The sequence below is a fragment of the Nerophis lumbriciformis genome, linkage group LG04, assembly GCF_033978685.3.
Source record: "Nerophis lumbriciformis linkage group LG04, RoL_Nlum_v2.1, whole genome shotgun sequence".
NCBI lineage: Eukaryota > Metazoa > Chordata > Actinopteri > Syngnathiformes > Syngnathidae > Nerophis > Nerophis lumbriciformis.
The window spans coordinates 30523448-30536467 of NC_084551.2; the positions used below are offsets into that span (position 1 = coordinate 30523448).

At 38.6% G+C, this 13020-nt stretch overlaps 1 protein-coding gene across 6 annotated transcripts in view; it reads right to left on the bottom strand.

The window, feature by feature from the left end:
• Positions 1 to 13020, bottom strand: part of ptprub (protein tyrosine phosphatase receptor type Ub) — a 531315-nt gene that overhangs the window by 318771 nt on the left and 199524 nt on the right. The window lies entirely within an intron of this gene.

The window sequence follows — 13020 nt, forward strand, 5'->3', positions numbered from 1 at the left end:
TAACATTTTTAAAAAGTGTAGATAGAAACACGTTACAACAGAAAATAACTAGATATTAACAGTAAATTAGGAAGCAGTTTAATAATAGTTTTGATAAAATAATACAACCGGAAATTATGTCAGAAGCCAAATTAGGAACCTTTGTAGTCCATTTTGAAATGATTATATTATCATTTACATACCAAATAATATATTGTGATATATATCATTATCGCAAGAGGCTGCAATATGTATCACGATACAGATTTAAGGTTAATTCGCCCATCCCTAATGCCATTTTTATTTTTATTTTTTTTAATTTTTTTTATGGTCCCTGCTATAATTTATTGCCTGTGCTTATGCAGTCTCCGTCCTTGTTTAATTTCTTCAAGGTTGATCTCATTAAATGTTTGTGCAAATCTAAACAACCATGACCTCAGTCACTGATTACTTTGCAATGTGTATGCAGGGTTAGAAGCTGTAACCATTATCCAGTTTCTCATTTAATCCGGACTACATTTTTAGTAACAAAATGTTAGGGTTGACTCTGTTTCATATTAATACTATCCATTAGAAATGTTGTATCATCAACTTATGATGATTCTGACTTTTAAAAGGTATATTATCCGTGTTCTCCCATATTGACTTCTGAAATTATGTAGCGAAACAACAAATCAAAGGATGTTTTGTAACATCATGTGTATAACAAGCTTCTCTATCCGCCAGAACTGCCCTTCAAAAACATGTTCTTCCCCCTTTAGACCACACATCCCGATTTACTTTATATTTGAGACAAAGAAAAGGTGGCTGTTGTTGTTTTGTTAATGAACTGATAATTAAGTGTTGACATTTTCCACTGAACCAACTATGGTACAGGTGCACAGGTCAAAACAGAGCGGCTAAATTTGTCATTGTACATTGGTTTCATTGTGAAATATGAATGCTTTCTGGAAAAGTCATTTGCCTTGCTACTCTACATTACTGAGAGAAACAAATTAATCATTACAGTTGCTTTTATAAAAAACATTGAGTAAAACAATACAAATTTGCTCCTGAAAAAAGTGACCTTCATGGTTTTCAGTATACAGTGATGATGTTGAAAGTACACTGATTGTCTGGTGTGTGTTGGTGTTTTATGAATGAAATGATAGCCTACCTACCTATTAGAGCTACACGATTGTTAAAATTTTAATCACAATCATAATTTTGGCTGCCAAAATTAAATGAGGGGGATTATTGGTGATATTAACATTTAAAAAGCAGACTCAGCTGCATATCAAATCAAGCACTTTCACAATGGCCGGCCAGAAAAGCAACTCCTGCCCAAGCCACAGGCTACTGTGTATTAATAACACAGTGTTCCATGACCACCCCGACTTCGCCGGACAGCATTAATAAACTGCAGCCGGTCGCCCCGTTTCATTTCCGTAGAGTCGTCCGGGTGCGTTATTAAACAGCGATTGACGTGTGGACGCCAGCACAACGCGCTGCTGTACTTGTCGCAATAGCAGAATTAACCCTGTAAGACCCAAATATAGAAAAATCTATAAAAAAAAAATAAAAAAAACTCTCAGATGTTGTTGTAGGAGGCATTTGATGCAAAAATTGAAGAGTTTAAACAAAAAAATGTTTATGTATGTTTTTAGAGAAATGTTGTAATATTGCAACATTGGGCTTTGATGGGAGCAGCATTTCTGTATTTCTACTCACGTTGTCTGAACAACTAAGGGTTCATTTCGAGGGTTGATTGCTTATTTATCCCCATAACGGTATATACCATTAATAATAATCAAACTAGTTATATTAGTTTGTTAGTTATATTTTTATGAAGTCATCTATTACAAATATAAAAAAAATATGAAACAAGATAAAACTCTTAAAAAACACTTTTTCCCCCTCTTTTTTTCTTTTCATGACATTGCTCATGAAGACTTTCATAGGTGGTGAAAGTCCTAAAAACAGTCCCTGTTGTCCGTAAAACAAAGGCGAACATCACACTTTCTGCATTGTGTGTTGGTTTATCCTGTATTGCAGTGTCTGCAGCATCGTCATCTCATCCACAGAGTCGTGCTCTTCTGGTACCAAGCAGGCATTTCTCTCTGAATGAATCAAGCCAGAGTCTGAGTTTCCATAGTTTGTCTTTCTTTTCCGTCTCAGATACTGTCATGTTGTTTACAAAATGTAATGACGTCAACAGGGATTGGAATCTGTTGCGTGGCATCACATCAGCAACAGGTGGTGGACCAAGTGCTCAGGGTAGACAATAGTGTCTGCCTGGTAAGATGCTTTGGACAAAAGTGTCCAAATTCCATCAATGTAAATGTAAACGGATTAAATACTAACTAAATGACCTCAAATATAGCTACAAATGAGGCATAATGATGCAATATGTACATATAGCTAGCCTAAATAGCATGTTATCATCGATTAGCTTGCAGTCATGCAGTGACCAAATATGTTTGATTAGTACTCCACACAAGTCAATAACATCAACAAAACTCACCTTTGTGCATTTATGCACAACATTAAAAATTTGGTGGACAAAAGAAGTGGCATAAAACACGTCCTAGAAAGTCGGAGAAAGTTATACATGTAAACAAACTACGGTGAGTTCAAGGACCGCCAAAATTAGTAGGACAAAATGGCGCTCGCCGAATAGTCGAATCAGTGAAGCACGTTTAATATAAACAGTGTGCTTTGTAACAATTAGGGAGGTTTGTGTCATGTTTGTCCTCCTACAGAAACCATATTAAAGCAAAAAATATTTTTTTTTCCCCTTATCTTTTTCCATTTTTCATACATTTTTTAAAAAGCTCCAGAGAGCCACTAGGGCGGCGCTAAAGAGCCGCATGCGGCTCTAGAGCCGCGGGTTGCCGACCCCTGGGATATATCGATAGATGGATGAATGGATGGATGGATATAAGGAGAACACGGCCCCATTTGCACAATTCGATTGTGGACATGTGAAAAACACTATGTTTTACCTAACATAATGAATAATCGTAATTTGAATTTTGATAAAAAATTATTTACAGCATGACTATGATAGCACATTGCCTCAACAGTAAAGGTTCCTCTTTAATCATCTTAGCAAAAATTGTCAGAAGTCTGTGTTCTCCAAGTTGTTTTTGTATCAGATATTCCAGCAAGCTAGCTCAGCATCATAAGCCCCATCTTCCCTCCATCCTTCCCCTCCACTGTGATGTTCGTAATCGCATTGAGGGGCTTGTCCCTCCGAGGAGCACTCCCAGGTTGTTCCGGCTAATGACTGCTGGGGGTTCTCCACTAGGAGCTGTCTGACAGCATTTGCTCAGAAATTCATATACGAGGATGAGGGGCATGGCATGCTCTGTAAATTAGCGCCACACCAACGCAACACTTGGCACGAGCGTCTGAATGAGTGGCCAGGCCAACGTGAGGTGTACACAATCTGCTGACTTGTGCGGGGATATACATGAAATGATTAATGTTTGGGAAAGAGAGGCAGCCATGCTTCGAGAATCATCTTATTTTCTCCCGTGTCAGTTTTGTTACAGTGTCATAAACTGAAATCTGGAGGCACTGCATCTGTTTTATTGTGACAGTCTAATTATGAAGTCGCAGCTCCCACTGCGCCATGCGGGACGCTTCCCCGTCACCTCGCTAAGGGCCATGCTCTCTAAAGGGAGCAATAGAAGAACTCATAATCATAACTTCAGTTGAAACTCACAGACTTTTATGTGATGTTTTTCATTGGAGAGAAAACAGAGAAGTTCAACATTCAACTTTTGGGAATCAGAACTTTCTTGTTATGCCTGTTGGGAGGTAAGGAGTAGGGATGATGCTCCAAACCGGTTTTCCCGGTTGTTCGATAAGAAAAGAACCGAGTCCTCAGACTCGAATCCCTTTTTGAGAACCGGTACCCGTTATCGAGATCACTATAGTAAAGAAAAAGAGTTGGTTCTTTATTCGAATCCCTGGGAACGACTCCCGTCCCGACAAGAAATGCCCCGTGTGACATCACAAGAAATGACGTCACGTAGCTCAGTCATTTGTCACGGTGGGGTGCAGCGTGCTGCGGTTAGTTCCCGGGATGCAAAACTGACGGCTCCGGACGAAAGCGTGCAGATAGGAGATGATTTATTTTTCATAAATCATACACATTACAAAAGACAGGAACGAAACAAAAGGAAAGCGTGCCGTTCGCACGAGAAGCTAAAGCAAAAACTTACTTAGCACAGGAATACTAGAAGCTAAGGTAACTTTAGCACAGGAATCATGAGCTCGAAAACCAGAATGCCAACGTAACTGTTGCAAATGCAAACAATGAAGCCACGACGAGTGACCGGAAAAGGTAGGCTTAAATAGAGTCTCTGATGAGCAACAGGTGCGCGTACAAGGCAGGTGAAAATTTATAAGTAACCATGGTGACTAAAACAACCCCCTACTCAGTGGCCTAGTGGTTAGAGTGTCCGCCCTGAGATCGGTAGGTTGGGAGTTCAAACCCCGGCCGAGTCATACCAAAGACTATAAAAATGGGACCCATTACCTCCCTGCTTGGCACTCAGCATCAAGGGTTGGAATTAAATCACCAAAAATGATTCCCGGGCACGGCCACCGCTGCTGCCCACTGCTCCCCTCACCTCCCAGGGGGTGATCAAGGGTCATGGGTCAAGTGCAGAGAATAATTTCGCCACACCTAGTATGTGTGTGACAATCATTGGTACTTTAACTTTTAACTTTTTTAAGTGCACAAAATAACTAAGGAAGTCCAAAACTAACAGAACATAACTAAACAAAACATGATCCGACCACATCATAATACATCACAGTTTCATATCATTTCACTTTACAGGAGTAGGAAGAAGTAAAGCTTATTTAATCCTATCCCTTTCCCACTTCATACAAATATATACATCATTTACTGACATTTTTATAATAAAATATCTGTGAATTAGTATATACAACAGTTTTGTAATATGTAATTAATTAATTCAGTCATTATTAATATACTGAGATGAAGAATATCTAATTTTCAATAAGGTTGAAAGTATTTCTCATAATTCTTCTTCTTTGTACTTTGTAAGCACTATTCATTTGAACAACCTCTTAAACTGGATCATATCAGTACAATGTTTCACTTCTTTACTTAATCCATTCCATCATTTAATCCCACATCATTTTAGCTGTTTGCAATTTAACCAAATCATCGAACTTTAATATTTTTGACTCAATAAATAAAATGTTTGTATGTTCTCTATATCCAACATTATGTATCAGTCTAATTAATTGTTTTTGTAACACGGTTAACAAATGTAGCGCACATTTGTAGTTATTTCCCCACATTTCTGCACAATAACTCAGATATGGTAACACTATAGTAGCGAGCAGTAGAGAATGTGAAGTGATTTGTTAAACCAAATTTGTTTCTTTCCATATACAACAATCTATCTGGACTCGATAAGAGAATCGATAAGGAATCGGTTCGATAAGAGGATTGGATAATAGGCTCGAACTCGATAATTTCTTATCAAACATTACCCCTAGTAAGGAGTGGATTTTTTTAAATTTTGATAATGCACCTTCAATTCCCAGAAAGAAGTGCCAATCGATACAATTTCATTGTAAACTAGAACATTTTGATGTGCCTTCTATCTGTGCCCTGGACCTCTGGCCGGGGGTCGCCGGAAGCCACCGTACTTATTAGATGGTGCTGAGTGTCTGAATCCGGGAGTTTTAGGTGTCACTGTACAAAATGAGCCACAGAGCTAGCCTAAAACAGTAGCATGTTTACACAAAAATGATAACACGTAGCATGTGTGCTAACGATAGCATGATAACAATCAGCATGTTTCATATACCAAGTTATACGACTCAAAGGTATATGGCTGTGAAATAGGAAAAAAAAAAGTAAAATTAGAAGAAAAAGTTAGCATGGTTAAGTTAGCTTGCTAGCATGCTATCGTTTGCATGCTAACAGGTAACAAGTGTCACATACCAAGTTTTATGACCCTGGGTGAAACGGTTGCAAAACTAGCTTAAAAAGTTAGCATGCTAATGTTAGCATGCTAGCAAGCTAACGTGAGCATGATAATAGTTAGCTTGTGTCACATATTATATGACTCTAAGGTGTATGGCTGTGGAATTTGAGAAAAATGAGTACATTTAGCAAACAAAGTTAGCACTTTAATGTTAGCATGCTTACGTTTGCATGCTAACAGTTTACAAGTGTCACGTACAAAGTAACATAACTCTGGGGTGAATGGTTGCAAAAACTAGCGCAAAAAGTTAACATGCTAATTTTAGCATGCTAGCAAGTTATTGTTAGCATGCTATCAGTTAGCATGTGTCATATACGAAGTTGTATGGCTGTAAGGTGTATGGTGGTCTAATTAGAGAAAAAAAACAACTTAGAATTAGCTAAAAAAGGTAGCATGTTCATATTAGTATGCTAGCATGCCAACATTAGTATGCTAGCATGCTAACATTAGTATGCTAGCATGCTAATATTAGTATGCTAGCATGCTCACATTAGCATGCTAGAAGTTAACAAGTGTCACATACGAAGTAATATGACTCGAGGGTAAACGGTTGCAAAATGAGCGCAAAAAGCTAGCATGCTAACGTAAACATGTATACAGTTAGCATGTTTCAAATACCAAATTATATGAGTGTAAGGTGTATGGCTGCAGAATTAGACAAAAAAACGTAACATTTCCAAAAAAAAAAGTTAGCACTTTGATGTTAGCGTGCTAGCATGCTATCATTACCACGCTAGCAGTTAACATTTGTCACATTCCAAGTTATATAACTCGACTGTGAAAATAGACAAATAAGTGTAATATTAGCTGGAAACGTCCCACGCAGTTACAGGGAGGACATACAATTATGTTGTGCTAAAACAAATACTTCGGAGTCCTGTTAACGAGTGAGGGAAGAGTGGATCGTGAGATCGGTGCGGCGTCTTCAGTAATGCGGACGCTGTATCGATCCGTTGTGGTGAAGAAGGAGCTGAGCCGGAAGGCAAAGCTCTCAATTTACCGGTTGATCTACGTTCCCATCCTCACCTATGGTCATGAGCCGAAAGGACAAGATCACGGGTACAAGCGGCCGAAATGAGTTTCCTCCGCCGGGTGGCGGGGCTCTCCCTTAGAGATAGAGTGAAAAGCTCTGCCATCCGGGGGGAGCTCAAAATAAAGCCGCTGCTCCTCCACATCGAGAGGAGCCAGATGAGGTGGTTCGGGCATCTGGTCAGGATGCCACCCGAACGCCTCCCGAGAGGTGTTTAGGGCACGTCCGACCGGTAGGAGGCCACGGGGAAGACCCAGGACACTTTGGGAAGACTATGTCTCAACCTAAAATATTTATGTTATAGTTGTGTGGAACTTGTAAGTCAATGTTTTTTTCTCTTTTTCCTATTTTTAAGAGACACCATCGTTAAAAAAAAACCAAAAAAAAAAAACCTCCAACTTGCTATATGAAAAAACTGTAGGATATTCACAAACAAGGCCACGCTGTTGGAAATATTCCTCCATAACAGAGGCAATAAAAATGTCACAGTGCTGGATAAACAAGAGCACATTTTCATCATAATACAGTAACACAAGTCAGTCACTGTATTATACCTTTCCAACTTTAAATGCAGTAAATAATTCTCCAAAGTTGCAGGTTCAGAACAGATTTTTTAAGGAGGCAGTGAAAACTAATGTAAAATGGTACAGATGCGAGCAGAACATGCAAGCACTTAAATAAAATGACGATCTTTCAGTGCAAAACCCCCTTTCCTTGCAACACGGAGACATTTATTGTCTTTGTTAAAATGATGTTGCACCATGTCCGCCTTTCGTAGAGCTGCTTTGTTTCTCAAGTGTATAATTTGTTCAGACTTATTGCCATCCTACATTCTCCAACACAACAATAGAGAAAAAAGTCTCATGGAAACCAGGTCATGCCAAAGGAATGCCGCCATTCTTGGAAGAAGTGATGAAGCCAGAAAGTGAATAAAATCCATATCTCAGGAATATTGTGGCTATAAACACTAGGTGACTGCCAACAGAGACAATAAAAAGTCTACTTTCTATTCAGTTCAGGCAATGAAACAATCTCTGAATATGGCTTTCTTTATGAAAACTGAATCTCTCAAGTCAACTTGACAATTCAGAATTTTATCAGAAATTTCTGGTAGAAAAGCACAACCTTTGTGGGTTCTGGGTTATATACTTGTATTGCGCTTTTCTATCTTCAAGGTACTCAAAGCGCACATTTACACACTGATGCAAGCTGGCCCTGACCACGACCCATCAGGAGCAAGGGTGAAGTGTCTTGCTCAAGGGTGCAACGGACGTGATTAGGATGGCAGAAGCTGGGAATCGAACCAGGAACCCTTAAGCTGCATGCACGGCCGCTCTACCAAATGAGCTATGCTGTCCCCTTTTGAGCCATGTTTTTCCAGCAGATCTCTTTAAGTAATTGGTGGGTGAGTGACATAAAAAAAAAAAGCTAGCACTGCCTTGGTGATAACTCTAAACATCAAACATAGGACATACCTGAGCTATTTGTCTATGGTTCACAATCATTATGAGAGACAAATAGACAAAAGTTTTTTTATGTGTTTTTTTTTTTTTTGCTTTCTAACATACAAAAACAGTCGTTCTCGGTGGCTAGCAATGCATCTAATGCAGTAGTCCCCAAACTTTTTGTAGCTGCAGACCGGTCAACGCTTGAAAATGTGTCCCACGGACCTGGGGGGGGGTCCATGGGTATTTTTTTTTTTTTTTTTTTGTCTTAAAGAAATACAATCATGTGTGCTTACGGACTATATCCCTGCAGACTGTATTGATCTATATTGATATATAATGTATATATTGTGTTTTTTATGTTGATTTAATACAAAAATAAAAAATAAAAAATAATTGTTTATTTTTTTATTTCTTGTGCGGCCCGGTACCAATCGGTCCACGGACCGGTACCGGGCCGCGCCCCGGTGGTTGGGGACCACTGATCCAATGGGCATACTTTCCAACCCTCCCGATTTTCCCGGAAGACTCACGAATTTCAGTGCCCCTCCCGAAAATCTCCCGGGGCAACCATTCTCCCGAATTTCTCCCGATTTCCACCCGGACAACAATATTGGGGGCACTGCCTTTAAGGCACTGTCTTTAGCGTCCTCTACAACCTGACGTCACATCCTCTTTTCCACCATACAAACAGCGTGCCGGCCCAGACACATAATGTATGCGGCTTTTACACACACGTAAGTGAATGCATGCACACTTGGTCAACAGCCATACAGGTCACACTGAGAGTGGCCGTATAAACAACTTTAACACTGTTACAAATATGCGCCACACTGTGAACCCACACCAAACAAGAATGACAAACACATTTCGGGAGAACATCCGCACCGTAACACAACACAAACACAAATACCAATTGATCACATGTCTATCGCGATATATATTGTTATTGTTTTATCGCCCAGCCCTACCCAACGTGGTCTTTTACATCGCTAATTCCTCCCTGTCCGATCGAAAAATCTTCTCTGCACAAGGTGCAATTCGCGTAGTTTTCACCCTTTTTGGAACGGATAATTATTCCCGGATAGGCTTTTGAATATTCTTCACGGAATGACTGCAGTTTTCTTTTCGGTTTAAGACTCGTTTGCGATTTTTCTCCGGCTGATTCCATGATCGTTCGCTCGTTTGGAAACAATGGGCAACTGGTGCCTCGTGCTTGGCAGCGGTGTTATAAATAGCCTCGCGCATGGCATTCGGAATGGCTCGTAGGAAGTTACGGGAAGCAGTGTCGATTGTCATTGTTGTTACGCGATTTCGTGAATAAAACTTTAAAAAAAAAAAAAAATGTAATTAATGAAAAACCGTATGTTTTATCACTGCAACCGTAACCCGGAATAGGTTGATGAAAACCGTACTAATTACGGGAAAACCGGAGTAGTTGGCAGGTATGCTAATGGGAGAAATCAATTCTACCTCTAAATCAACAGTACTTAGTATTTACGTTCCGTAACCTGTATAATAACCAAGCTGTAGCGACATTGTTTTTGTAAGAGCGAACACTGAGGAACTCTTTTTCTTTCGTAGTAACACATCGGCGTGCTTCAGTATTAGCAGTAGAAGCTAACTACGGCAAGAGATAAGCTAGCTTCTACAACACGGTTTTGTGTTTGTAATGCACGACACTGCGAGACTACACTAATCTGTACTGACTGAAAAACCTAAACAATCATATTACAGTATCTGTAAAGTATTAGCCCACATTTCATCTTTTGTTTGTACACTGCTGAGCTAGCCAGACAGGGTTTTTGATAGATTTTTGATTGAAACGTTTATTAGTAGATTGCACAGTACAGTACATATTCCGTACAACTGACCACTAAATGGTAACACCCGAATACGTTTTTCAACTTGTTTAAGGCGGAGTCCACGTTAATCAATTTATGGTATATACTGTAGTACAAACAGGCATGACGTGCTGCGTGTATCATGATCGATATTAAAGTGACTCACTCGATGGACAGTCTTCTGTCTGGTCCAGCTGGCCAGGGACATTCTCTGTTGATTTTGGCTCTAAGTTCCATCTTTATAGCGTGAAAACCGCTTTTATCCCCCTCTTCCGGCTTCCGGCTGCTCCAAAGTCTCACTCTTCGTTTGTGCTTGCTTCTATAAGCAGTAGTATATTTACTTTCAAAAGTATATGGTTGTGAATCCTCATTTGTCCAAAAATAGTCGTCTTCGTTGTCTGTTACCAAGTCTGCCATGGTTAGAAAACACACTCGTGTTTGATTCCGAAGTAGGAACACACACACATGTTGCCAGAAGTCAGACGTAGGCTTCTATGGAAACAGAAATCAATGCGCGAAAAAAATCAGTCTTGGTAATGACTAAAATGATCAAAATACAGTATATATTGAACATATTGCATATTGTTATGAACGTGTCCATTATTAAATTACATATATACTTGCAGTGTGTATACAAAATGTTGCTGGAGGACTTTGACATTTTTTAGAGGGCTTTGAAGGCTACAACGGTGACTCCCATTAGCCACATCTTTCAAGCATTGTTTGTCATCTTTAAAATCGTTTAAAAAACAAACACAAAAAAAAAACATGTATGTTCTTGTCTCTCATAATGATTGTGAACAACAGAGGTGGGTAGTAACGCGCTACATTTACTCCGTTACATCTACTTGAGTAACTTTTGGGATAAATTGTACTTCTAAGAGTAGTTTTAATGCAACATACTTTTACTTTTACTTAAGTATATTTATAGAGAAGGAACGCTACTTTTACTCCGCTACTTTTATCTACATTCAGCTCGCTACTCACTACTAATTTTTATCGATCTGTTCATGCACGCTTTGTTTGTTTTGGTCTGTCAGACAGACCTTCAAAGTGCCTGCCTTACTGGTGACGTTTCACTTCGTTCCACCAATCAGATGCAGTCACTGGTGACTTTGGACCAATCAAACAGAGCCAGGTGGTCACATGACCTGACTTAAACAAGTTGAAAAACGTATTGGGGTGTTACCATTTAGTGGTCAATTGTACGGAATATGTACTGTACTGTGCAATCTACTAATAAAAGTTTCGATCAATCAAAAGTGTGAAGGAAAAAAGATACTTTTTTATTTCAACCGTACATCCCGTCAAAAGCCTAAAGACTGAACGCACATGAGGACGTTCCTGTCTTCACAATAAAAGTGCCGCTCCATCGCGCCTGCGCTTTCAAAACAAGAGTCTCCGAAAGCCAGTGCAAACAAACTAGCAAGCTACGGAGTTTGCCGCCAATATATTTCTTGTAAAGTGTATAAAAACAAATATGGAAGCTGGACAAATAAGATGCCAAAAACCCAGCACTTTCATGTGGTATTAGACAGAAAGGAGGAACTTTTCTTCTCCTCCATTTGAAAACGTGGACGTCATCATCACTACTGTCTGATTACAATCAATGCAAGTCATCAGAATCAGGTAATACACCAACTTATATTCTTGTCTTCATGAAAGAAAGGAATCTATATGTTAAACATGCTTGTATATTCATTAAAACACCTTTAACATGTAAACAAAAACAGCAAAATAAATAAATATAAATTATATACTGTATATATCAATGTATATATATATATATATATATATATATATATATATATATATATGATATGATATGATATGAGTGTGTATGTTACTCATCAGTTACTCAGTACTTGAGTAGTTTTTTTACAACATACTTTTTACTTTTACTCAAGTAAATATTTGGGTGACTACTCCTTACTTTTACTTGAGTAATAAATCTCTAAAGTAACAGTACTCTTACTTGAGTACAATTTCTGGCTACTCTACCCACCTCTGGTGAACAATAGGCAAAATTCCCCAAAAAGTGCAGTTGCCCTTTATTGTATCTGGTTGTGGCGGTGTGCCACGGCATCATATTAGTTGCCAGACCTTTAAATGAGGGTTTTTTACGTGAAAACAAAATAAAGTAATATAACGTATTGTGGCGTCCAAAGACACACAAAGTCAGATGCTCTTCTTCAGCTTCTAAGCTCCTGGTTTTTCAGCAATTGAAAATTCAAAAATTAGCACACAAAAAAGCACCATTTAAAGATGTTTAAGTGTTTAAAGAATTTAAAAATGATCAACAAAGTTTACATTAGGAATGGCCGATAATGGCTTTTTGCCGATATCTGATATTCCGATATTGTCCAACTCTTTAATTACCGATACCGATATCAACCGATACCGATATCAACCGATATCTGCAGTCGTGGAATTAACACATTATTATGCCTAATTTGGACAACCAGGTATGGTGAAGATAAGGTACTTCTTAAAAAAATTAATAAAATAACATAAATAAATTAAAAACATTTTCTTGAATAAAAAATAAAGTAAAACAATATAAAAACAGTTACATAGAAACTAGTAATCAATGAAAATGAGTAAAATTAACTGTTAAAGGTTAGTACTATTAGTGGACCAGCAGCACGCACAATCATGTGTGCTTACGGACTGTATCCCTTGCAGACTGGATTGATATATAA